Source organism: Pinus tabuliformis, chromosome J, assembly GCF_031772625.1.
Source record: "Pinus tabuliformis cultivar Carrire ecotype Pingquan chromosome J, CPIR1, whole genome shotgun sequence".
Lineage (NCBI taxonomy): Eukaryota > Viridiplantae > Streptophyta > Pinopsida > Pinales > Pinaceae > Pinus > Pinus tabuliformis.
In genome coordinates, this window is record NC_142295.1 from 1,089,595,037 (window position 1) to 1,089,621,270 (window position 26,234).

The window sequence follows — 26,234 nt, forward strand, 5'->3', positions numbered from 1 at the left end:
GTTAACAATCTTCAGACATCTACCAGGCAATGACACTAACTACAAGCAAGCAATGAAGTCTAAAAATCAATGGTTGACCAAACTCGTCAAAAGACAAGGTGAAGGAAAGGAAGGAAAGGGTCATAGGATCCCCAGCAGAGTTGCCATTTTGTTGACAAGGTTAATCCTCTCTGTGGACAGAGACGATCCCTCTAGCCCAATGAGTGGGTCTAGCAACTTGAAAGGACAATCAACTAGACATCTTCCTAGATTATAATTGAAAAGTAGAATAAGAGAGATGGCATACCTTGCTCTGATGCTAATCTGATTTCCTTTGTTGAGATCCTTGAATTTCTTATGTCATGGACTTGTTCCTGCTTCTTTCAGCATGTATGTACCTGCATAAGTATCTAAGAGACAACAAAGCATACCAAGACCAATAGCGAATACAATAATAATCTATTAGCTGATCAAGGAATGCCAAACAAATACATACATGAACATATATATTGGGAAGATGAATCAGCAATTGTATTATTATTTAAAGAATAAAGGGGAAGCTTACAACCATATCCTTGATGTTGAAAGGCTCTCATTGAGTGGTGATCCAAGTCCAAGCCAAGAAACTCTCCAACACTCCTTCTCCAAGTCTAATGAATAACCTCTAAGCACAAGCTTAGCATAGGGGCGCAAATGGACATAGATCAACCATTTGGGAATGGTAGAGGGGAAATTTATAGGCTGAGAGAGGGAGTTACACCTCCTCCAAAGATAGGATTAGGCCCACATCTTAAGGAGGTAGCTCATAGGGATGAAACCAAGAAGTCAAATTAGGAGGATTCGACCTCATCTATGCAAAACCACCTCCAGCTCGTCGCTCTGAAAGCTTCTAGATCACGAATCTTCTCATCCTCTTTGGTAAAACTTCCTTTTTGAGACCATCGCAGGTATGAGAGAGAACAGAGAGATGCCTTAACAAGGTGCAACATGAAATCATTGCGGTTTTGAGTTTCATAAGGGCGATGATTATCATTTTAGGGTTTCATGAGATATTTCTTTAGGGAAAGCTCTATATATTTTCCAGGCAAAGTTAAAGGAGGGATCTGAGTTGTACACATTGATGAGTATATTGTATAATGATCATGTTTCGGGCACTTCAAGGTGTGTCACAGGGAAGTGCAGGAGGCGTGACAAAATACTGTGTAACAAGAAATAACCTTTCATTAATGATGCAAAATCCAAACCTGAGATGGGACTTCCACATTCCACCTGACCGTAGAATGGTTGAGCCAAGTCTCTCTTCAACCATTAACCCCTGTGCCATATTCCAAGCATGAATGTGGGATTTCATAGAACACATCAATAAAAAACCATCTAAGGCTTCCAGAGGCCATCCACCTCAACCCATCAAATAATGATTCCACCTCACGGTCGAACATCACAAAACCATCATTCGATTGGTCTCTATCCTAGCCATCTAGGGCTCTAGAGCGTTTGTTCCAACCAAGGGTCCAGGCCTAGTAACTCAACCCACAACTATAGTTAGGATCTAGAATATTTGTCCAACCAAGGCTCTAGGACTAGTAACTCAACCCACCAAGGGCTCCAAAGTGTTTGTCCAACCAAGACTACGGGACTAGTAACTCAACCCAAGTTGTTATAGGGATCGAGAGCGTTTGTCCAACCAAGGCTATGAGAACTAGTAACTCAACCCAAGCTAAGGAAACATGAAAGCCAACCAAAAACAAACAATGATGTAAACCCATAATCACCATGGATATCCAGGAAATGGAAAGGCTAGGCAATCCACTGTCAATCCAGGCAATCCTCCATGCCAATGACAGATCACAACCAAGAAACTACATGCATGTGCCATGCATTCCAAAACTAGTGAAGGAAACATACATGCAAGTTGGTACCAGCAAGCAAATATGATGTAGTTGTTGATATTGATGCCTTCTCACACTTTGCTGCTCTTCTTTTGCCTCCTTGCTCCAAAAATCGAAGTATGCTACACCCACCAAGAGTGCTCCAAGAAAAATCTAAGTCTCCAAGAGTATGAGAGAGAGAAAGAATAATGAGAGAGCTCCAAAACTGAACTGACAAAAGGTTACCAACTGATCCTCAGAAGCCTTTTTATGAATGAGGCCTCTATTTTCTTCATTTTCCTCCTCACATGCAACTTGTGACCTTTCACCTCCCTTTTCTCCTTTGCCGAAAATGCCATTGTGTCTTTCCAAAGCCTTAGCCATTGAATTTGGTAATTTCCTTAGCCATAAACAATCACTTGTGATCCCCATCACTAGGATTCCGCCCAACATTTAGCTTGAAAAAAGTGTCCCATCATCCGTGGTTATTATTTTTCATTTATTTACTTTTATTACATGGAATTTTCATCAGGGCTATTAGAGAACCCTCCCCCTTGGGGAACACCATCCTCGATGTTCAACAACACCTATAACGAATTTTTTTTTGTAAGTAATATATATTGTTGATGGAGCTTTATAAATTATCTCGGTGCATTATTTACAATGATCAACCTGTTGAGAAGTAAACCAACATGAAACATAACGACATAACATCATCATGATATGATACCCATACCACTTATTGGAGCTTTATAACATATCCCATGGCAATATTTACATCCATATACATATGTACCTAAACCAACATCAACAAAAAATATACTAAACATATACCAAAGCATATACCAAAATACCAAGCCAAAATTGATTTGCCTCAACCGACAAACAAGGAAGGATACTAGCCCGCATCTGATCCACCACCTCCCATGAAGCTTCATCAGGCCCAAAGTGCTTCCCCTGCACCTTAACTTGCTCTATTGCTCGGTTCTGGAGCATGAGCACCTTTTTTCTGCAATATACACTGAGGCTCCAGTTGAAATTCTCCATCTAGTTCCACCTGCAATACAAACAAGTCAATCACATGATCAACATCCTTAACATACTTCTTAAGAAAATATACATGGAATACATCGTTTACTTTCATTGTCAGATATAGTGCAAGTCGATAGACTACTGGCCAAATCCTTTCAATGAGAGTGAAGGGTCCACAAAACCGTCCTGCCAGCTTAGTACATGATCCAATCTGCAAGGAGCTCTTCTTCAGTTTGATGCGCAAGGACACCTGTTCCCCAACCCGAAACTTCTTGAACAACCTGTTCCTATCTACATAAATATTCTACCTATCCTATGCTGCCTTTAGATTCTTCTTGATCACCTGTATTTCTTGTTCCATGTCTACCAACATATCTATTCCAATCAACACCATGTTAACCAGATCACTACAACTAATGGGAGTGTTACAACTCTGCCCATACAATGCCTCAAAAGAGCTCATCCTCAATTACTCCTGATAACTATTGTTGTACGCGAACTCTACCAGTGGAAGATACACTTCCCACTTTCGTTTTGATGCATCACATACATTCTCAACATGTCCTCCAATATCTTGTTGACCCTCTCTGTTTTTCCATCGGTCTGCAGATGATAAGCTATGTTGAAGGCAAATTTTGTGACCAAACTTGTAAACAACTCCTTCCAAAACTTGGAAGTCAACTTGGCATCCCTGTCTGACACAATATTCTTTGGAACACCATGCAATATGACCACATCTCTGATAAATACTTGTGCTACATTTCTAGCTGAAAATGTAGACTTAATCAGAATGAAGTATGCAACCTTTGTCAACCTGTTCACAATGACCACGATGGAATCAATGCTATCTCACTGCCTTCGGAAACCTTGTAATGAAGTCCATGGAAATGAGTCACCTCCCATTTCCACTTTGGAATCACAATTGGCTATAGCAGTCCACCTGGATGTTTACATTTTGTTTTCACTCGCTGACAGTCAAAACATCTAGCCACAAAATCTGCTACATCCCTCTTCAAATTCGACCAATAATAAAATTTCTTCACTGTAATTAATGTCTTCTGATAACCTGGGTGTCCTAAATAAGGTTGAACATGAAACTCCCTGAAGATCACCTTCTTGAGCTCACTATTATCCAGTACATATATCTTGTCTCGGAACCTGACCAACCCATCTATTGTAAGACAATAATCCATACCCTATGGGCATGCACCTGTACCTGTACCTGTACCACTACATGTACCTGTACCTACATCATGCTGCAACTTGTGCACAATCTCCATATCCTTGACAACGTGCTGACTTGCCTACAAGATCCTATCTTGTAAGTCTGTCCCATAGGAGCTCATAGATGCCAAGTGATTTACCTTTACCCATATGCTGAGAGAATTTTCCACCATGTTCTCTTTACCTTTGATGTACCTGATCTCGAAATCAAACTCGTTGATCATGGCCAACCATCTAGTCTATCTAGCATTCAGATTCAATTGGTCAAACCAATACCTCAATCCAATATGATCACTCATAAGTACAAATCACCTGTCAAGAAGATAGTGTGTCCACATCTTCAATGCATGTATGATCGCTGCTAACTCAATATCATGCGCTGGGTAGTTATGCTTGTGCTCGTTTAGTTTCTGGGACTCATAACATACCACCTGTCTATCCTGCATAAGGACTCCACCAAGTCCTCTCTTACAAGCATCTGTGCATACTACAAACTCTTTGTCTGGATCTGCAATCTTTAGAATTGGTGCATGTGTCAACAACTGCTTGAGCTGCTCAAAACTAGCATCACACTCCTCTATCCATTCGAACTTCTTACATTTCCTTTGTAATGATGTGATAGGATAAGCAATCTGCGAGAATTTTCTAATGAAGCCTACTAAATCCATGAAAGATCTCACCTCATCTACATTCATAAGAGCTACCCACTCCAAGATGGCCCTTATCTTATTTGGATCAACTGCAATGCCCTCCTTGGAGACAACATGCCCCAAATAGGGTACCTCAGTTTGAAAAAAACTACACTTATTGAGCTTAGCATACAACTAACGCTCTCTCAACAACCTCAACATTGTTGCTAAATGCTCGACATGCCCTTCTTCATTTTTAGAATATACCAGTATATCATCAATGAACACATTAGAAAACTTATCCAAATATGGATGCAACACATTATTGATCAAACACATAATGTAGCTGGAGTATTAGTTAAGCCAAATGGAACAATGAAAAACTCATAATGTCATACCTGGTCTGGAAAGCGGTCTTGTAAATATCTTCCTCTTCAAAGTGTACATGATGATATCCAAATATCAGATCAATCTTCGAGAAAATTGTTGCTTCCTTCAGTGGATCTGTTATATACCTAGGGGGGATAATATGGGGTACCAAGGGAGGTACCCAAGGTAATAATGTAATAATGGGATGGGCCATAGTAATAAATAAGGTGGTTAACCCATATCATGTAAGGGACCACAAGTAGTTAATAATAATGTAATGGGCCCATGGTATTAGTTGATGGTATGAGGGAACCATGGTAATGACCCATGGTATTGTGTGTATGAGGCCTATATAGAGGCTAGAGACTCCATGTCAAGGAATAGTGAAGGATTATTGTATGAACAGGCATATGGCTTGTGGAGTGCTCTCCTTCCTTAAGGAGTGAATGTATGGTGTTGCCCTACCTTAAGGGTTTTTCTAATAAAGAAGCATTTCTATCTATTTTGATCTCGTTATTCTTGGGTTTATTTATATTTTCATATATTTCCGGGTTTTATCTATAACAAGTGGTATCAGAGCTATAACAGGATCGAACAAGTCATCAATCCTCAGTATTGAGTATTTGTTCTTGATTGTCACTTTGTTCAACTAACTACAATCAATGTATAATCTGAGTGTTCTATCTTTCTTCTTTATAAACAATACAATGCACCCCATGGTGATACACTTGGCCTAATGTATCCCTTGTCCAACTTTCCTTCAACTACAACTTTAACTCAACCAACTCAGGTGTGCTCATCCTGTAAGGTGATTTTGATGCTAGAGTTGCCCCTGGTACTAACTCAATAGAAAAATCTACATCGCTCGGAGGTGGAAACTTTATAATGTCCTCAGGAAACACATCCTTGAAATTTTGTAGAACTGGGTATCTTCTCAACACATTTGCATCCTCAACTTCCTTACCTTTGTCACTAGAAATGTGTACTGCAAATAGCTTTCACCCTTTCCTGTGGTTATGCTTTGCTTGCATAAATGTCACCATCCTAACTGATGTGGCTTTCTTCTTACCCTATAAGACTCTTGGTTCCCCATTTTCATCAACGCACTCAATGGATTTATCATAACAATCCACCTCGGTTCTGTGAAGATACAACCAGTCCATGTCCAACAACATACTGTATGAACACAATGGTAATACATTCAAATTTGTTGTGGTAGGCATACCATTCAAGTCAAATGTGCAAGCTCTTACCCAATGATTAACTAGTTTCTTTGTACCTGTAGCCAACATGCAATAACCAAGACTCTGCATGAAATTACTTACTCAAACCACATTTATCCATCAAGTCGGGAGTAACATAGCTATAATTAGATCCAAGGGAAATCAAAATAGAAATAACTTGATCACAAAGCTTACCGTCCATCTCAATGATAGACGCATGATGCTCTACCTGTTTATTATCCAATGATGGATAGATACGTGGAATACTTTGACCAACATATCCAATAGTTTGTGCCTCATGTGCACTGCATATCTTATGCCTACCACTCTGGTCAGGGAAAATTTTAAGAACCCCCCCTAAATTTATAAATATAATAAATGGGTGAATCTCCATGGTATATAGGAAAAATGGAAGGCGATTTTATCAATAATATAATATGTATATATAATTTTTTGGCGAATCTCTCACCAGGCATGGCGAATATTTTACTCAATTATAAAATCTTGTAAGATCTTGGCGAGTCTTTCACTAAATAATAAAACTTTGTAAAGTCCTAGTGAATCTTAACATAGGCTACATGCTGGTTTAATTCCCCCATTTAAATAGACTACATTCCATGTGAATACCATGGGTCAATACCATGTGCCATTTTGGTGAATACCATGAGTCAATACCATGTGCCATTTTTATTTTTATTAATTCTAATATTAGGGTTAATAATGGTTTTTTGCATGGAATTAATAACAATCTAATCCATGGTATTTGTCCCATAGTATTTTGGCCATAGGTTTCACATAAATATAACCCATTTTTTGAGTGTTCGTAAATATAAGGTGACTTATGGAGTAAATATAAAAAAATGTTTTATTTGTTTACCATACCTCTCGTTTATTTATATTTTTATTAATTTACCATACCTCTTTTACAAATATGGTATTTGGCCCATAGGATTCACTTAAATAAAACCTCTTTCTTGAGCCTTCATAAATAGAACGAGGGTTATGGACTAAATATAAAAAGAGGTTTTATTTATTTACGATACGTCTAGTTTATTTATATTTTTATTTATTTACCATACCTTTTGAGTAAGTATAAAAAGACGTTTTATTTATCTACCATACCTCCACTTTACTTATATTTTTATTTGTTTACACCCTTACATGTATATAAGGTGACTTATGGAGTAAATATAAAAAATGTTTTATTTATTTACCATACCTCTCATTTATTTATATTTTTATTAATTTACCATATCTCTTTTGTAAATATGGTATTTGGCCCATAGGATTCACTTAAGTAAAACCTATTCTTGAAAATGGGCGAATGGATTCACTTAAATAAAACCTATTCTTGAAAATGGGTGAATGGAAGGTTGTAAGTCCTAATTTCAAGGGCTAAATTTACCTTTTTTACCCTCTCCCTTAAAATAAGGTGGGCTATTTGAGGTGATTTGTAAAAATGTACTATGATACAAAATTTTCGCCCACTAAAAATTTAAAACCCCTTAATTTCGCCAAAGGGCGAACATTCACCCCTAAAATTATCCTTGACTCTGGTACTGTGGACAGCCTCTCGTGCGATGATCTCCTCCACAAGTCTAACACTGCACGTTCTCCATATCCTATTCCTTAGATCGGTGTCCTTGTCCTCTGTCTGTTTTTTGAACCTCTTAGTGGTGCGACATTCTCCTTGTTACCTTCATCCTCAGGCCTTTATCCCTTTCTGTCACATTTGTGTTTGTTCTTTTCATTACCTCTCCAATCTGGCTTAGTCTCGGTTCTGCGCTTCGATTGTTCATAGCAATGCCTTAACTTCTAAATTACCTCCTCCAATGATCTAGGCTCATCGATCTCAATTCTATCTTTAAATGTAACCGATAACCCACTAATGAACCTCTGAATCTTGGCCTTTTCCTCCATGAGATAAGGCACATACCTCAGTAACTCCAAGAACCTGCTAGTGTACTCATCATCTATCATATAACCCTAATATATTAAGGAATTAATTGGGTTGTAAACCTCTATTGAATGAAAACCTCATAGGGCTGTAAACAATTCTCATTTCATTTTAGTGTCATCACTGTGAAGAAAGGTATAACTTTTCCAATCTAGAATAAGAAATTATAATAGTAGAAAATGAAACATGAGACCCAACCGATGCATACCAATTCATTGATAGTACTATCATACATTTGGCTTTAAAGCATAAATATTGAGAAAAAATGCAGTTTTCATAATCAGCGCCCTCCATCTATTCTAGCAACATTGCATGAAATTTCTAATAGAGTTATTATGATGTTCATTAAATTCGACTTCACAAATTATTCATGGGCTATGCCATTTGTAATACAAAGGTTAGAAGCTTTTTATTATGTTCTCTAAACATATTAACCACTTTCCATATTTTCCTCTTTTCTCTACATCTCTTTCCTTTGCTCTTGTGCTTCCATAGTCATCAAGCTATCGAGATGGAGGAGCAAGATCTAGGTGTTGTTTAGTACCATAGGAATACTCAACAACTAATAAATTATTCTTTATCTTTTTACTTCTCCTTACACCTTAGAAGTTTCTACAACTATTGGTTCAACTTATTGTTCATTAGTGGAAGGAGACCTAACATGTTGGCTAATGATCTTGATATGATCCTCATCAATTGTTGGTTCTAGAGCCATCATACTAATTAACTCATCTTGATTCTCTCTCAAGCAGTCTTGTGTGAACATGTCTTGAAACAATATATATATTAGTGCAGAATGGGTGAGTTGATGTCATTGTCTAGTGTAAATAAGTTATGCCATGAAGTAAATGCAAAAGGAAGAAATGAATATTGATTTTTTTATTTCTTCTTAAAAGGCCAAGAAAAAAATGGTATGCCATGTAGATTGATCCTTAGACGAGGAAATTATGTCCCACTCACTTTGCCAACATTGATAGGCTTGTGAAATTAAACTTATTTTTTTCTTAGACTTGTACAAATATATCAATGTTAGGATGCTATGAGATCTATATTCTTAATTGAGTCCTACGTGTAGCCACTCTTCAAGATTAGAGGCATAGCCTACTCTCTAGTGTGATCTACACACATAAACCTAACAAGACAAAAGTAATAAGACCAATAAAAAGCAAGACTCTACAAATACTATATCACTAAGAACTTTGTCTTCAATGCAACCCCTTTGCAAATTTATATCCAACTACATTAACTCTATCAAGAACAAGTTGTGATATTGTCATGTTTCTGTGTGCATACTAAATTCTAATTGTGATGCTATAGTTCTAGGCCAATTACTTCACATACACTACATATTGTAAAGTGCAATGGATACAAATCAAAATATTGGTAAGAATGCAAGAATACAACATTTAACACGGCTAGTTGTATTTCATTTGGTAATACCAAACCTCTTGTCCATAACTTATTAAAAAAACCACATTCTACAACACTATTTGGAATGGAACTCACTCTAGCATAGCAATAACCTCTGCATTGTAATGCAACATCCTCACACTACCAACCTTATTGACTTGTTAAACCAGCAAAAGTATAGTGATTTAGGAGTGCTTCTTTCCCTTCTTTTTGATCATAGAAATAAAATGTTAAAGAGCCGCAATTAATATCTTACTTTCTTAAGGTCTGATAGACCACATTGGTCTTGGTGGGCATTTATCATCATCATCATCAGCATGAGATCTACTTTTCAAATGTGTAACCCAACACTTTTGCATTTGTTTAGAATTAACACACTCTATTGTAGGCTTGGACTCTTGGAACCAACTACATTCTTTATGACCAAAACAAATAACACAATTGCTAAAATCTATAACTCTAGATAATACAAGGGATAGTGCTACTTCACTCATGAAATGCTTAATAATAAAAAATAAAATGTCATCCCTCACTTCCAAATTTCATATCTATAGGCTCAAGCTTCAATTGAGAAATTAACAATAGTCATAAATTTCAATTGAGAAATTAACAATAGTCATAAATTTATTGCCTTTCTACAATCGCTATAAGCCATCTCAATATTCAAATTGAAGCAAGTAAAATTTATTTTAACAAGGACAAGGGTTAGCAAAGAACTTGAGAATTAGATGACGTTGAGCCTTTGTCTTAATAATCAAATACAAACCAGCCTAACAATATTGTCACTGACAACATTCAATATTCACCAATTCAACATGGTAACCTAGGAATATGTCTTCGTTTTTAGTTTCTCCAGCGTCTGGAAATTGTTATTATCCAACTACGAATGTGCCTTTAAGTTTTACGGTGTTGCACAAATATCTGTACTTGATTGGATAGGAAAACAGTCTGTTATATCATGCTAAATCCCAGTGAATTTAGTTCAGTTTAAAGATTTAAAGGACCTCATTTGAAAATTGAAATCACACCACAATATCACAATTCACAAGATTGATTGTTCGGAGATAAGCTTTCAAAAATATGACGGTTGATATAAACACACTAAAATTTAAATATTGGTCTGTAACAAACCAGACAGGTGAATGTTTTAGAAGACTCAAAAAGGTAAAATGGAAACTTAGCGGGATGATTTAGAATTTGAGTCAAGTTGCCCGCCCCTTTTGGCTCTTGTCTATCTTTCTGAATAACCTTCTAACATCCTCCATCTTCTCTGCTAATTCATCCTTAACTGCATTCTCATTTTCACTGAGCCACTCTTCTGCCTCCTCAAGACCTGCTTCCATGTTTTCAACATCTTCCTTCTGCAAATCTCCCCATAGTTTTTCCTTATTCAACTTTTTCTTCATGTCGTAGATGTATTGATCCACTGCATTCCTCAGTCCCACCCTTTCCTTCCACTCTTGATCTTCATCTTTTAGTTTCTCTGCCTCTGCCATCATTTTGGCAATCTCATCATCACTCAACCTACCACTCTGATTCGTCATGATCATCTCCCCGTTTATCCCACTTGTCTTGTGTTCCGCTGACACCTTCAGAATTCCGTTTGCATCGATCTCTAGGGTTTCGATAATTTGATCGTCGCCTCTAGGTGCACGCGGAAGTCCCTCCAAAATAAATTCGCCCAAAAGATTATTGTGTTTGATATTAGGCCTTTCCCCTTCATACACGCTTACTCTTGCACTTTCCTGATTGTCATACGCATTAACATAGCTGCCCTCCCTTCTAACGGGAATTTGTGTATTTCTAGGGATCAATACGCTCATGATACTCCCACCAATTTCAACTCCTAGACTGAGGGGAGTGACATCTCGAAGTATGAGGTGTGCTGCTGTGCTATCGCCATTCAACACCGCAGCCTGCACAGAAGCACCATAAGCTACAGCTTCATCAGGATGGATGGACTTACACAACTCCTTCTGGCCGTCGAAGAAAGCTTTAAGCAACTCCTGCACTTTGGGTATTCGCGTAGAATCTCCCACCAACACAACGTTGTCAATTTGGGCTTTACTCATTCCAGTGTCCTCCAAGCACTTGCCAACAATTTCAATGCATTTTTCAAACAGATCCATGTTCATCTGCTCAAACTTTGCTCGCCTTATTATAGAATGAAGGTCTTGGCCTTCTTGGAGACAGGGTACTTCAACGATGGCCTCCTCAGAGGAAGACAGCTCTCTCTTGGCTCTCTCGCTTGCACTGCGAAGCCTCCTAAGCGCTCTCGCATTTTGAAGATACGTCGATATTGTATTTCCTCTGAAATTCCTGCACAAAATGGCTGACCATTCTGTTGTCAAAATCCTCACCTCCTAGATGGGTGTCCCCTCCAACTGCCTTCACCTCGATTTTGTGCTTTTTAATATTAAGCACAGCAACGTCAAAAGTCCCTCCCCCCAAATCGAAGATGAGGACGTTCTCACCGTCGTCTGATGAATAAGCTTTCCTGTCAAACCCATATGCAATTGCAGCAGCTGTCGGTTCATTTAATAACTGTAAGACATCCAAACCTGCTATCTTACCTGCAATTTTAGTGGCCTGCCTTTGGCAATCGTTATAGTAAGCAGGAACGGTAATCACGGCTTTACTTACCCGACAACCGAGGTATTGTTGGGCGATTTCTTTCATGTTCTGCAACACCATTGACGATATTTCCTCAGCTTGAAAGGTTTTCTGTTCTCCTTTGAACGAAACTTGGATGAGAGGCTTGTCATTAGGTCCGCGTGCAATAGAAAATGGCCAGAGAAACTTATCACTTTGCACAGATGAATCTGAGAAGCGCCTGCCAATCAACCTCTTGGCATCAAAGACGGTGTTTTCAGGGTTGGTAGCGGCTTGATTCTTGGCAGGCTGCCCGATAAGGCGTTCATTTTGTGTGAAGGCAACCATGGAGGGAGTAGTCCGATTCCCCTGTTCATTGGCGATGATAACAACTCTGTCGTGATCACCACGCCAAATACCCACACAACTGTAGGTGGTTCCCAGATCGATGCCGATAGCCTTACCATCGTCACCCTGAGAAGAAGCCATGGACGAAAAGAAACCAGCACACCTCGAAAAGAAAACAGATCGTTGAGTGCAGAGGATTTGGCATTTGGTAGAAGAGTAATAGAGGAATATATAAAGATAGGGCAGCCTGCGCTTCCCGCCGAATCTCTTTTCAAAACGCTTTCTTGCTTGCGCGGTTTTCGTGTTTTTAGCTTTCTTCCGTCTCCCCGACTCCCAGTCCAGAGATAAGTTGGGAGTGGAACTTTGGAAGCAAAAGCCAATTGTTGCGCATTAATGATATTTATTTTATTTTTTTATTTCAGTTTAGATTTGTTTTCTTATTTCATTTAGATTGTGTTTAGATTTAATGGAAAAATCACTTGTCATTGGAAAAGATTGGGTCATAAGTGAGATTCGATGATTCGGTCATAAATGGGAAAGATAATTTGATTAAACACTAAAATCTATATGAGTGACTTGATTTACATTTTATTAATATTTTAAGTGTTGAACTAACGCCATCAAGAGGGTTCATACTGTTTTGTTTTTGTGAATAAATATCAAATCATATTTAGTATCGTCAAATAACATTAATACGATTATAAATCTTAAATAATATTATTAAATAAATAAAACTTTAAATTCCTTGACACTAGGATTACTTAAACGTATTTAATGCCAATTTATTGGTAGTTAAAGTTTATGCAGAGCTTCAATTATGGTGTTATGATATAATTAATATTTCGCAATTGAGGTTCTAATGAGAGTGATACAATTAATTAATTGTTTTGTAATTAATTTTAATTTCTTTTTATGAAGTTGAGTTATTTGTTTTAATTAATTACCATATTTATATAAAATAAAAGAGTAATTTAACAAGGCCATAAATTCTTTATGAAAATAATGGAAATTTCAGTTTGATTTTTGTCAAAATCTTGTAGAAATTTTGGGAAATTTGGGTTACACTTCTCAAACTTATGGATTTTGGTTGTAGAAATTTTGGGAAATTTGGGTTACACTTCTCAAACTTTAGGATTTTCGATGCCTAAGTGGTTTTTGATGGCGTTGAGTCTAATTCCACCATTAAAAAACGATTCAATCACTCCTATGATCATATTGATTGTATATATATATATATCTATATATATATATATATATATATATATGTCAAATTTCAGTGAAAAATAATTTTTTGGGCGAATTTGTGTCTTGATAAACAACTCCAAAAATAAATGGCTAGTAAATGTCAACATGCCTCACTTTATGATAAGTATAAAAACACTTCATGATACATATCACATTGATAAAATTAAGCAACTCCTAAAATAAATGGCTAGTAAATGTCAACATGCCTCAGTTTATGATAAGTATAAAAACACTTCATGGTACATATCACATTGATAAAACTAGCTATTGCACACGAAACGTCGTAAGGCCATAGCATATGAAAGAGTAGAATAGAAGAAAGAAGTAAAATTTTTATGCAAATTTGTTTCTTTACTGGGGTTTGATGGGAGCTTCCAACCAAGCCGATATTCCATAATACAATTCACATTTATCTGGGAAATAACAATAGCTAACCTAATAATGATTTAAAAAAATACATTGACAATTCGTATTTATCTCGGAAATAACAACATCTATCCTAATAATGATTGAGAAAAAATACCCTGAAACACTAGGAGCAGAAATACCATCGTAGGGAAGAGAACATACACAAGAGGTGAGATGTTCTGAGAGCTGAGATAAGAGATCCAATAGGCCTGAAATGTAATGTGTTGGACCAAACATGGCACATTCCTTTCATGCAACAATACATTTTCAAGTTCTAAATGATGGTAGATGGGCATCTGACAAAGCTAGGAACACATTCACTCCCCTTCCCGTTTATCATTTTGTTGTGTTAGTAAATTCTCCCTAATTTTATTAATTGATGGTATGTTTTGAAATGATGAACCCATTTCGACTGGATTACTGTTTAGTTGCACTGAAGTACATTGAAACTAAATAAGCAAACCGAATGATTGAAACATAATTAGACTTTAATTATAGAATTTTCCTCTATGAAACACGAAAGTTAGGACTCAGACTATAGAATTTTTTTACCTCCATTGTTTAAAGTTGAATTGTACTCAAATGAGGTAGCATCAAAACTCAGATATGGAACAAAGCATCCAAAATCATAATCAACCAAACGACAATCACAACCCAAAAAATTCTAATGTAATCTATAATCACTCAGTTATGGTGGCAGGTGGCTTAATTACTACACAACTGAATCTTCTGCTTGAAAACTTAGTATAAAGACCCGATAATGTGCTCCTTGAACTTTTGTGGAAATTGGCCATCAAAGGGGCACATTCCCTGAAAATTGAAAACGTACATAGGTAAGTAATAAAAACAGGTTCCCAGAGCCCTATTTCCAAATAAATGCATCACCATATGAAATAAAATACATTGTAATTTGTATAAAATTGAAGATTTGTGTTCCATTGTGGACACTTATAGATGGCACATTAAGAGCAGTAGATTGCAGCAGCAACCAACTTAGATGGTGGATGCGGATGCTTGAGCATATCGTATTGAACGAGGGATAACCGACTTAATAAGTATGCCATATGTCTTATCTAATCAACCAAGAAGTTTTAGTTTAACTATTTTTTTAAGGTTTTTCATAAGAAAAGTGTTATCCGATAAGAAATAAGAACAAGAATATCAAGGTTTAATCAAATTCAATAACATACCAAAACATTAAGTGTGTGTATTATTACCAATTTCTGCACGAAACACCTTTAAAAAAACATTTAGGAATTTAAATTGAGTTCGGAAATATCATCTATTTTAATCAAATAAACACATAAAACTTTATTAGTTTTATTTTAATCTAAATAATACCTATACTATTTTTTAAAAATAAATCAAATTTAAAATACAAACCATTAAATCTCCATCTACACCTGAATATATATATATATATATAACCAACAAAAACTTGAGATGAATATTCTCTGCCCAATATTTTATTTTCTGCCTCGAGATCTAGCGTAAAAATGAATCAATAATAGTTTAGGTGCGAGCAATTGGGAACTTGTACCATTCTTGGGAAACCTTGGCAAAATATATCTTTAATACCTCTTTATAAAACACAAAACCTATTCTTCAATAAAATTTGGCATTTAAAACCATGAGTGAGAGAAAATATATATAATTTGGCATTAGAAGCAACAACCATCAAACCAAACTAAAGCAAAACTGACGCAAGAATTTGGTTCAACGTGGGAGTAAAGATTGTTTTCCCTTCTTCTTTGCGCTTTGTATAGCTATTTTGATTCTTTGTTACTCGTAAGACGTCTATGAAAACATACCCAGCATTAACAATTTTCTAAGTTCAATTATTCAACAAATTTCAATCAATCTCAAAATGAATTCACAATACTAACATCAACATATGTAGTCATGAAGTATATGTAAATATCAACGAAACTCAAACCCTAGGCTATTTAAATATGTGGTAGCAAGTAAGATAGTGTCAATGACCACCCTGGTGAGATTATCTATTCACTTTTGAAGCTTCCTCATTTATGGATACATTTGATCTTGATAAGTTGTTGACTTCATTAGGCAAGTCCCCTGTCATGTTTTGACATGGTCAAAATATACAGGTAGTAAGAAAACACCCAAGATATCCCCTACTTAAATATGGAGTTATTGGAACAAACTTCTTCAATAGTCTCTATTACACTAAAAGAAGCATTACTTTGATCAATTTGGTTCAAGATTGGTGCAAAGGTTGTTATCATTTCCTATATGCACTTCGTATCTCGTTTTGAATCTCTACTACTGGCTAGATGACTACCAGTTGACATCCCACGTTCTTAATTCTTTAAGTTCAATTATTCACAAGATTCAATCAATCTCAAAATGAACTACCAATAATGACATCAACATATTCAGCCAAGAGTGAGGAAGTATATGGAACCATCAACAAAACTTATGTCATTCTATGTAAGTATAAGGTACCGAGTAAGATAATGTCAATGAATACCCTATTTTGGTTACCTATTCGCACTTGAGGCATCCTCATTTTTAAACCCATTTTCTCTTGATGAGTTGTTGAATTAATTAGAAAGGTCATATGTAATGTTTTGAAATGGTCAATACCTCCATCTATTAACAAAAATAACCATAAATTGCATGCTTTAATGAGTTAGTGATGTTAATAGAAGCATTACTTTTATAAATTCCATTCAACATTCGATTAAAAAAAAACTTTTTTCCCTTCATGTTTGAACTTTGTAGTTTGTTTTGATTCTCTGCTACTGGCGATAGATTTTCCAGTACAAACCCCAGATTAGAAAATTTAAAATTTTTTAAGTTAATTATTCCAAACCCAACCAAAAGGATTTTAGGGAATTCGATGCATCCGATTCTAAACATGCCTTTTACCAATTATGTTTTCATCTGCAAACAACTTAATCCTTGAAGGAATTTCGTCCCTTTCAAATCCCAACTTGTTTGTTTTGTCTTCTTAACGTCAAATGTTTTTTAGGAAAACAATGAAAAACAACCCAATTATTATGTTGTAAGGAGTTACCAAGTCTTTGGGTTGAATACTTATGATTCTCAACAACTTGTAAGCATTTTGGTGGGGCATGAAATATGTTCTCACTTTTGTTTGGGTCCTAAAAGATGAAAGGGCATACTGAAAGTGGACAAGATAGGAACCAAAGGGCACACCCACTTCAAGCTATGTTGTTTTAACTTCATACATTGAAGACATTTGATTGTAGTCATGTTAAAGCAGTTTCAACACCTTGAGCTATGTTGTTTTAACTTTATACATTGAAGACATTTGATTATAGTCATGTTGAAGCAGTTTTAACGATTAAAAATAAAATATATTTATCATTTGAAGTCGTAGAGAATAAGTATTTACTCCTCAAAATTGGCACCTGAGCCAAAGGAAGTTTGTTCTTTCTAGGGAGGTCACATTGGGAGGGATATAACAATGGACAAAAATTATTAAAATTAAATTTAAAATAAAAAATAAATAAAAGCACAACCTCAATTTTGTTTCCCGTCCCGAAAAACTTGCTACAAGAACACGACCTGGGCCCTACAGTCATTGAATGAACAAACTTATTATTAAACCAAATGCCGCATTGCACTTCACAAGACCTGAGCCTTCCAGTTACTAGTTGAACAACCTTATTTTGACACCAAATGCCCCTTTCCACTTCTTTCGAAGATACACCAATGTTTGTAAAGTTTCCAAAATAAAATTAATTTAAATTTTAAAAAGAAGAGGGTCAAAAGTCCATCATCACTCCAAAACTCGCAACGCTAATTGAAATTAGGAACCAAAATCCACCATGGCTGCACAAAATAATTATCACAAGGGATAACTACATAGAATAATCTTGTGAATAACCATAAACCCCAGTGCCCCAACACAGAGAAAGAAATGTTGATAATACTAAATTAATGAAAGTCCCTTTCCCTAAGAGATCAGATTGATTAGAAGGTCAAAAAAACTTCATGAACTTAAAAACACATTCGTAAAACCTCTAAAAGATCCTACATGAGGCCCAAAACATTACAGACGATGGTATACAACATTCCATGTGCTAAATAGTTATTTCCAAAAAAGCTAACATACATCTAAAACTCAGAGTTATTAACCACAAAGGCATGGATTTAAATAACAAAAGGCATCTCAGTATGTTGTACAATAGTTTTTATTAGGATAAGATATGGAAACTCATCATAAGAAACAAATAATACCCACAAAGCAACAAAAAGAAACATTGCAAATGTAAATAATTTCATGTCCATTTATAAGCCAATTTTCCTCTCTTTAAATTAAGTAGGGAATACCATCATAATAGTAAAAAAAGGTAGCTTACCCTTCCTCGAATCATGCATAATCTCTATAAAATTTAAGAAAAAAATCATAATATAAACCATGTTAGACACAATTCACAGATATTTTCTACTAGAAACTTCTTGATATGCCCCTAAGTATTGTCTTTTCAATGTTTTTGTCACCCTACAAACTGAATAGAAAATAATATGAATCCATACTAACCACGACATACTAAACATTTGGTCATTAGTTTGAGAAAGTTTGGGTCTTGTTGTGATGTTCCGGTTTCGTATTGTAGAACTTTATTCATTTCACGTCTTATGTATTGAAGAATGTCTCTCCATGGTTATGGAAAATTTATGAGAAGATTTAGACAAAAATCCAAACATCTCATTCAAAATGGAACTCAGACAGTGTGGAAATTCATTTCAAAATGGAACCCATACAATGTGGAAATTCATTTCAAAATGGAACCCATACAATGTGGAAATTTATTTCAAACCCTTAGGACATGGATTGGACAATACTCTATGTGTAAGTTTCTTCTTAAGGCAAGCTATCTCTTGTGGAGCATAAAAAAGGAAAATAAATCTGTAAGGAAATCAAGCAAAGAAAATCCTATAATTTTCTTAGAAACATTAAGTGTTTGAACAATTTGCAAATTGTATAAATCAAGTATACTTGAGTACAAGGTATAGTTACGTACTTTTTGTATAATCAGATAAATGCATTCTTATATAGTTTCTTTTGAATTCCACATATGTATTATTTTTATATAATCAGATAAATGCATTCTTATATAGTTTCTTTTGAATTCCACATATGTATTATTAATTTCCAGTGAGGTATTGCAGAAATGAATAGGAGGTTTGGTATGTTGAATATTTGCTAGCTTAGAGAAAACCAGAATGAAGAAATTTGTAGGAAAGAAATTCAAAAAATTACCATGCAACCAAGATTTATGAGCTCATGAATATAAATGAAATGTATGAAGCACTGATGGAGGCTATCCAGCTTACTCTAGCAATTTGCAAACCTGAAATTATTAATGAGAGGTATGAAGCACTGATGAAGGCTATCCAGCATACTATAGAAATTTGCAAACCTAAAATTATGAAGAAAGAAAAAAGGAAGGGCCCCAACATGTTTTGGTGAGCCCTTCTTCAATGGGAATAGTCACGTTAAGGACACATCTGCAAGGACCATTGGGAGAATATTTGAATTTTTACACAGTTCAACAATGAGGACACCCATAATCAAACAGTTAAATTCCCCACATATCCTATCAGTGCTACTTGAAAGCTTGAAGGATGCACCGAATGTTGCTGAAAATTTTTGTGGTGTAATTGTATTTCCTAGCCCTAGGCTATGAAGATGCAAGGGAAAATTCCTCCACTATGTACGTTTTTTAAGAACATTGTTGAGGCTCTTCTTGATGCAGCACCTAGGGAGGACGCAAGTGAATCTAGGTTGTGGACTGTAGCATACGAGACATTGAATGAGATTGTTCGATGTTCAACTAAAGACACAACTGCTATTGTTATGCAACTTGTTCCTGTAATCATGCTTAAGTTGAATGAAACTTTGGAGATGTGAAACTATCATCAGAAGGAAAAGAAAAACAAAATGATTTGCAAGCACTTCTATGTGGTTGCTTGAAAGTGATCATTCGAAAATTGTGTGCTTTTGAGTCAAATAAGTATGGTATTCTAAGATATGTTGATCAAATGATCAATCTTTTCTTGAGGGTATTTTCCTATCGGAGTGCCACTGTTCATGAGGAAGCAATGTTGGCAATAGGAGCTCTTGCATATGCAATATTTGTGGAATTTAGAAAATACATGCAAGAATTCTATCGATATTTAGAGATGGGTCTCCAAAACTTTGAAGAACACTAGGTTTGTGTTATTATTGTTGGTGTGGTTGGTGATATATGTAGGGCATTGGATGATAATGTTCTGCCCTTTTGTGATGGTATTATGACATACCTTCTTAAATATATGTCAATCAATTAGTTGCATCGATCCATTAAGCCTCCAATATTCTCATGCTTTGGATAAATACTTAATATATTTTATGCCTATGCTTCAGAATGCAGTAGAGATGATGAAATAATTGAATATAGTAGCCATCTACATAATGGAATTCTAGAAGCTTATTTAGGGATTTTCCAAGGTTTCAAAAATTCACAGAAGGTTGAGTTGTTGATGCCTTATGCAGGTCACATTTTGAAATTCCTTGGGAATATTTATCAAGAGAACAAATGTAAGAATCAATTTCTATTTCAACTAGAGGCTTTTTGTATTTAGTAATTTTTTATGAGCTATCATTTTTGTAATTATCATTGGTTTAAGTTTTTTCAATATCCTATTTTTTGATCAAAATCACAGAGAAGGTCTTTAATGCCAATTATCTTTATGTAAGCTTCATTCTAATAATTTTGATAAACATTTATATTTTCATACATGTTAATGCAGGGATAAGCAAGTAACAAAGGCTGCAGTTGGGGTCCTAAGTGACTTGGTTGATACGTTGGGTTCAAATTTTTCACCATTTTTGTGACATCATGCCTTTTACAATGATTTCATTGGTGAATGTTTGTCATCTGATGATCAAATGATTAAGAAGACTGCAGAATGGGTTTAGATGACTGTGCATCAAGTTGTTTTGAGTTGAATGTGTCTATAAAGTTTGGAAATGCATGAAATTGTTTGGGTGCATCGAGTTAAAGGAGTTTGGGATTTCATATTTATAATTATGTCAATGATGATTCCATAATCCACATGAAGCTTGCAAACATATTTACAGGTCTTTAGGGATTTTAAGGTATCACCTTGAGAGTCAGGGTTTTTGTTGGAGGATATGCAAATTTGATTCATGCAGTTAAATTTCCCACATATCCTAATAATGCTACTTGAAAATCGAATGTGGCTAAAAAAGTTTGTGGTGCATTGTATTTCCTGGCCCAAGGCTATTAAGATGCAGGGGAAAATTCCTCTCTGCTCTCTATGTTATCTAAGAACATCGTTGAGGATCTTCTTAATTCAACACCTAGGGAGGTCGCAAGTGAATCTAGGATGTGGACTACAACATACGAGACATTGGATGAGGTTGTTCGATGTTCAACTAAAGAACGAGTATTCTTTGGAATATTTTGCAACTGATAAAGCATTAACACTACGTTGTAGACCCTGAACAGATGGAGGGTCCATTGTGACAACCCTTTTTCAATCACTTGAAATGCATGCAAACAAAATTCAAAAGAAATTTATGCGTGAGATTGATATATATAGATATTCATGGAACAAAAATAAGTTCATAAATCTCATAGACCTCCATAAAGTTACGCTCAACAAATGGATAAACTAATTCCAAAGATCTGACTATATTTCAAAGAGTGCTATAGAACATACATGTTCATATATTTATAACAATGGATCCAAACCATCACTAGAGGTGAGATCCAAATAATAAGCTATTAGCGTAGACCTGTGCAAAATCAAGCACCACTGCAAAATCTGTGGAAATAAAATGTCAAATAGAATGGGAGGACCCAGAACAAGACAAAATATCAACATTTCCCTATTTGAAAATTATTTGGACTTGAGACTTATGGCATGTTGCTATTAATTGGCAGTATAGTTTAGGGAAAGTGCTACAGAAACTTGGTTTCTTCATGCATGCCAGAGAGAAAAAATTAAGGAGAAATTACATGTTGGATCAATGCCCCAGGGGTGGTTGCAAGCATTCCATAACAATTCAATGAAGGATCGAATCACCAGATTCGAGCTCTACTGGATGCATGATGAATGCGAGTGGGGCGGGTGAGTGTGGTTGAGAAAGGATTGTTTAAGCCCATAAATAACCTTAATTTATGAGGGTCGTTGGATCCATGCCCTAGTAACCAAGGTCAGATTTGTTTCCACCTCGCCAAGAAGTACGCAATTCAAATCAATGAGTGAGGAGAATCCAATCGTATAATGAAAGATTGAACGATGCAAAAGAGGACAGGAGGGAAGAAGGGGATTTGTTTTCAAATGAGAACGCCTTATGATGTAATTATAAAATCATAAAAATTAATTAAATTATAATTTTGTTTTAAATAATTTTTTTTTTATTTGTTAGGTAATGTGTGTCTCGAAATGACTAGAAAAACTAACTTGTGGTTTGAGTAACTGCGACCCAATAGGATATAAGATGTCAAAATCATCCAGGGATTGCACCCAACCTAGGCCACACTAGCCCTTAGTGTTATACCCAAGAGCACACTGGGGGTGGGGGGGGGTTGAATCAATATGTCAGTTATTTTACCAATTTACAACTTCTGATGAATTAGAAATGTAGCAATTAATATTAACCACTTCTAGTATATCAATAGACATAGTAATGCATCATATCAACAATGAATCAAGAGGCCATCACATCAAAGAGACAATTTTTTTAGGTGGAAGCCCATATGGGAGAAAAACACCAATCTTTTTCTTCTTTTCTTCAATTCATTTACATATATTTGCAGACTACAACCTATTGGAAGCAACTACCGACAATAAATGCAAACTATCACTTGTAGTAGGCTACAATGTGATTGAGGAACCAACATTGAAAGATGCAAGACACTGCTCATTGTAAGCTACAACTTGATTGCGGCTCCAACCTCAATGATGAGTAGGCTTCAAACTAATCTAGGCCCTAACCTTAAGAACGTATAGGCTCCAACCCACTCTAGAATCCAACCTGATTGAGGCTCCAACCTGCTCCAGACTCTAACTTGATTGAGGCTCCAACATCGAGAATGAGTGGCCTCTAACCTACTCTAGACTCCAAATTTATTATGGCTTCAACCTCAGTGGAGGAACCAAGCTCCTTCTTCAACTTCCTTGTAGAGCTTTATTTTATCTCATTTTCAAACTGGATCCACTGCCATTATATATCACTGAATTTGTTACTAAAAGGACTATCACAAATTGCAATCACAACCTCCAAGCTCTATCACTACAAAACTTGCAACCATCACATTGCCACGCAACCTATAATCACCATACTACCATACAATATGCAACCACAACATTACCACACAACCTACAACCATTATATTGCAATCATTGTTATCAACCACTATTGTTGGTTTTTATATTGTTGTCCATCCTCTGCTTCAACCAACTCTTCAATATCGTCATTGAAACCACTTCTTGAAACTTGTTTACATCATGTATCCAAAATGGCTGCAACATGATCATAGACCCTCGAAATAAATACAAGTGGTTGTGGCCATAAAATAAGTATCAAAAGAGAAATATAACCCTCTGGTTACACTCATTTATGAGCCTTGATCGTCCAACTTCTTCAAAAACTCAATTTGGACAAATAATGCTCCCAAAAACCCAAAATAACCATATAGAACTTTATATTAAGTTAAATATGTTATAGTTTTCCCTTTTCCAGGTGTGTTTGAAAAAATTCCAAAAAACGATGTAGGTGCTACAGTTTTCATACCATCAATATGTTATTTATGCAACAAAATGACATCTATATATTAAAAAATAAAATTTTAATTGACATGTTGCCTTGCAAGAGTCAAACTAGCGATCTTAGGAGAATAGGATGCACAATTTACCAAATCAGATGCCTTAATGTCACTTGTGATACTTGGTTATGCATATAGTTTTTTGTTATGAGTGCATCAAGTGAAACCACTATTGTGTCACACCGTGTCCATGGGTTCCACATTAATTAAGTAGTTTATGCAGACAATCCTTCACCCAATAATTTATATGTGCAATGCCATCATGGTGTTACTTGCAGCTTCTCATATGAATAACCCTTTGTGGCTCATCGGGATAGGGATGATGTCCCTCTCATAAGTCTAAGTGGATGGGGATAGAACTAACATGGCTATACCATTAATCCCTCATGTGAACAGGCCTTCGTAACAAGATCGATGTTGCCCATATAAGTCTAGATGGACGTAGACATAGCCACCATGCTAACTATATTTCACACAAACACAACTTTGTAACCCATTTTCATTTGTACAAACATTTATGTGAACGAGACCATTCAATAGTGGCTAGATTCCAAACTTGCAACCAAAATAATAAGAAAAAACACCTTCACAAACAAACACTTTTTGAATTCTTCTGTAGAGCTTATCTCATTCAAGTGACTAAGTTTGTTGTATTGAATGATGGGTGGGGCTTCCCATATGTATTGTGCAAGTGGTACTAGGAATTGGTCAAGCTGACCAAGGCCCAAGTTATTTTGGGCTCACAAACAAAATTTTGTGTATTGTACCATAAACAGGGCATGCTATGTAATCCTTCTCGATGTTTCCATGTAACCATGATCTTGAACCGACCTTAGCACCGTTAATTTTGGCCCCATATGACCATGTGACCACCCCATGTGAATTGGGGGTCACTTTTCCTCCACATGATGATGTCAAAATGATGTCATCATACCACATGGTGGCTTGGGAGGGTGCCACATGTCACCTCTTTTCAAACTTTCTACCAAACCAAATGTGAAAACCACCATGCCACATGGCAGTGTTTAGTGGCACCACATCACCGAGATGATGTCGTCTTGCTAATGTGTCATGTTGATTATGAAATAGTGCCATGTGTCATGCATGAATGGGAACATGAACATCATCAATAATATGTTTCCATGTGTCATCATCTAGTTGGTCTGATCGGGTTGATTAAACCTCGCGCATATTCACCATAATCTATCCATTGAACTGTTATAAGTGTCATTGATTGGCTCGAGAGATGCATGCCATTTAATGATGTTAAATAATGCACAACTTTATGTTCCAAAAGCCATAAATTCCCGTGTTGAATGGTGGATAGGCTCTGATCATGTGCATTAGTTAACTGATTTAATATTTGTGTTTTTCCCCTAAAGTTTGTTCCCTCAGTTTAATACTAAAACTTTATGTCACCATAACTTCTCATCCTAGAGGATTTTTTCTGAGCAAGATATATGGTCCTCGCTTGCTCGCTCTAGCAATCTCTCGCTTTCATCTTCAAGCTCTTGAAACAAGTAAACAACAACAACACACAAACATAATAATAGACAAATTGCAATTCAACCTACTTAATGAGTCAAGAAGCATCAAGACACAAATACGTAATATTACAAAACATGTAGGAAATCAATCGATAGTTGCATATATTAGTATTAAAAGAGATATTACAACCATTCGTCTTGACGTCACAATCTTCCTCTAAAAATACCAGGTTCCCACACACTTCTGCTAGCACTTCATGATGGCTTCAAACAACAATAGTTTAAAGACTCTTCCCTTTAGGCTTCACTCCAAACCAAACACACTTCTTCCTCACACAACTAGATGGATACAACTAGTAATAGCTTGCTTGTCTAAAATAGTATATTCACACTCAGCCAACACTCTAACTGCAACTTTCACATTAGTCCGTGCTTGGGAAGAAGGGAGGTTTATATAGGAAATATGGATGGGAGATGGATCCTCTTCTCATGGGAGAAGGACTTATCTCTTGAGGTAGTTCCATCATTATAGGGGAAAGGAGCCCAAACTGTCATCCTCGACCCCATCCGGCCAAACCATTTACTAGACTTCCGTTACAAAGCTTCCAGAGCTAGAAGCTTCGACTC

The 26,234-nt window shown here is 36.0% G+C and overlaps 2 pseudogenes; one reads left to right on the plus strand and one right to left on the minus strand.

Annotated features, from left to right (window-relative positions):
- Positions 1-10,792: 10,792 nt before the first annotated feature.
- LOC149230821 (heat shock 70 kDa protein 1-like) lies at positions 10,793-12,772 on the minus strand (annotated as a pseudogene).
- Positions 12,773-19,580: 6,808 nt separating this feature from the next.
- On the plus strand, positions 19,581-21,242 carry LOC149230822 (importin subunit beta-1 pseudogene; annotated as a pseudogene).
- The last annotated feature ends 4,992 nt before the right edge of the window (positions 21,243-26,234 follow it).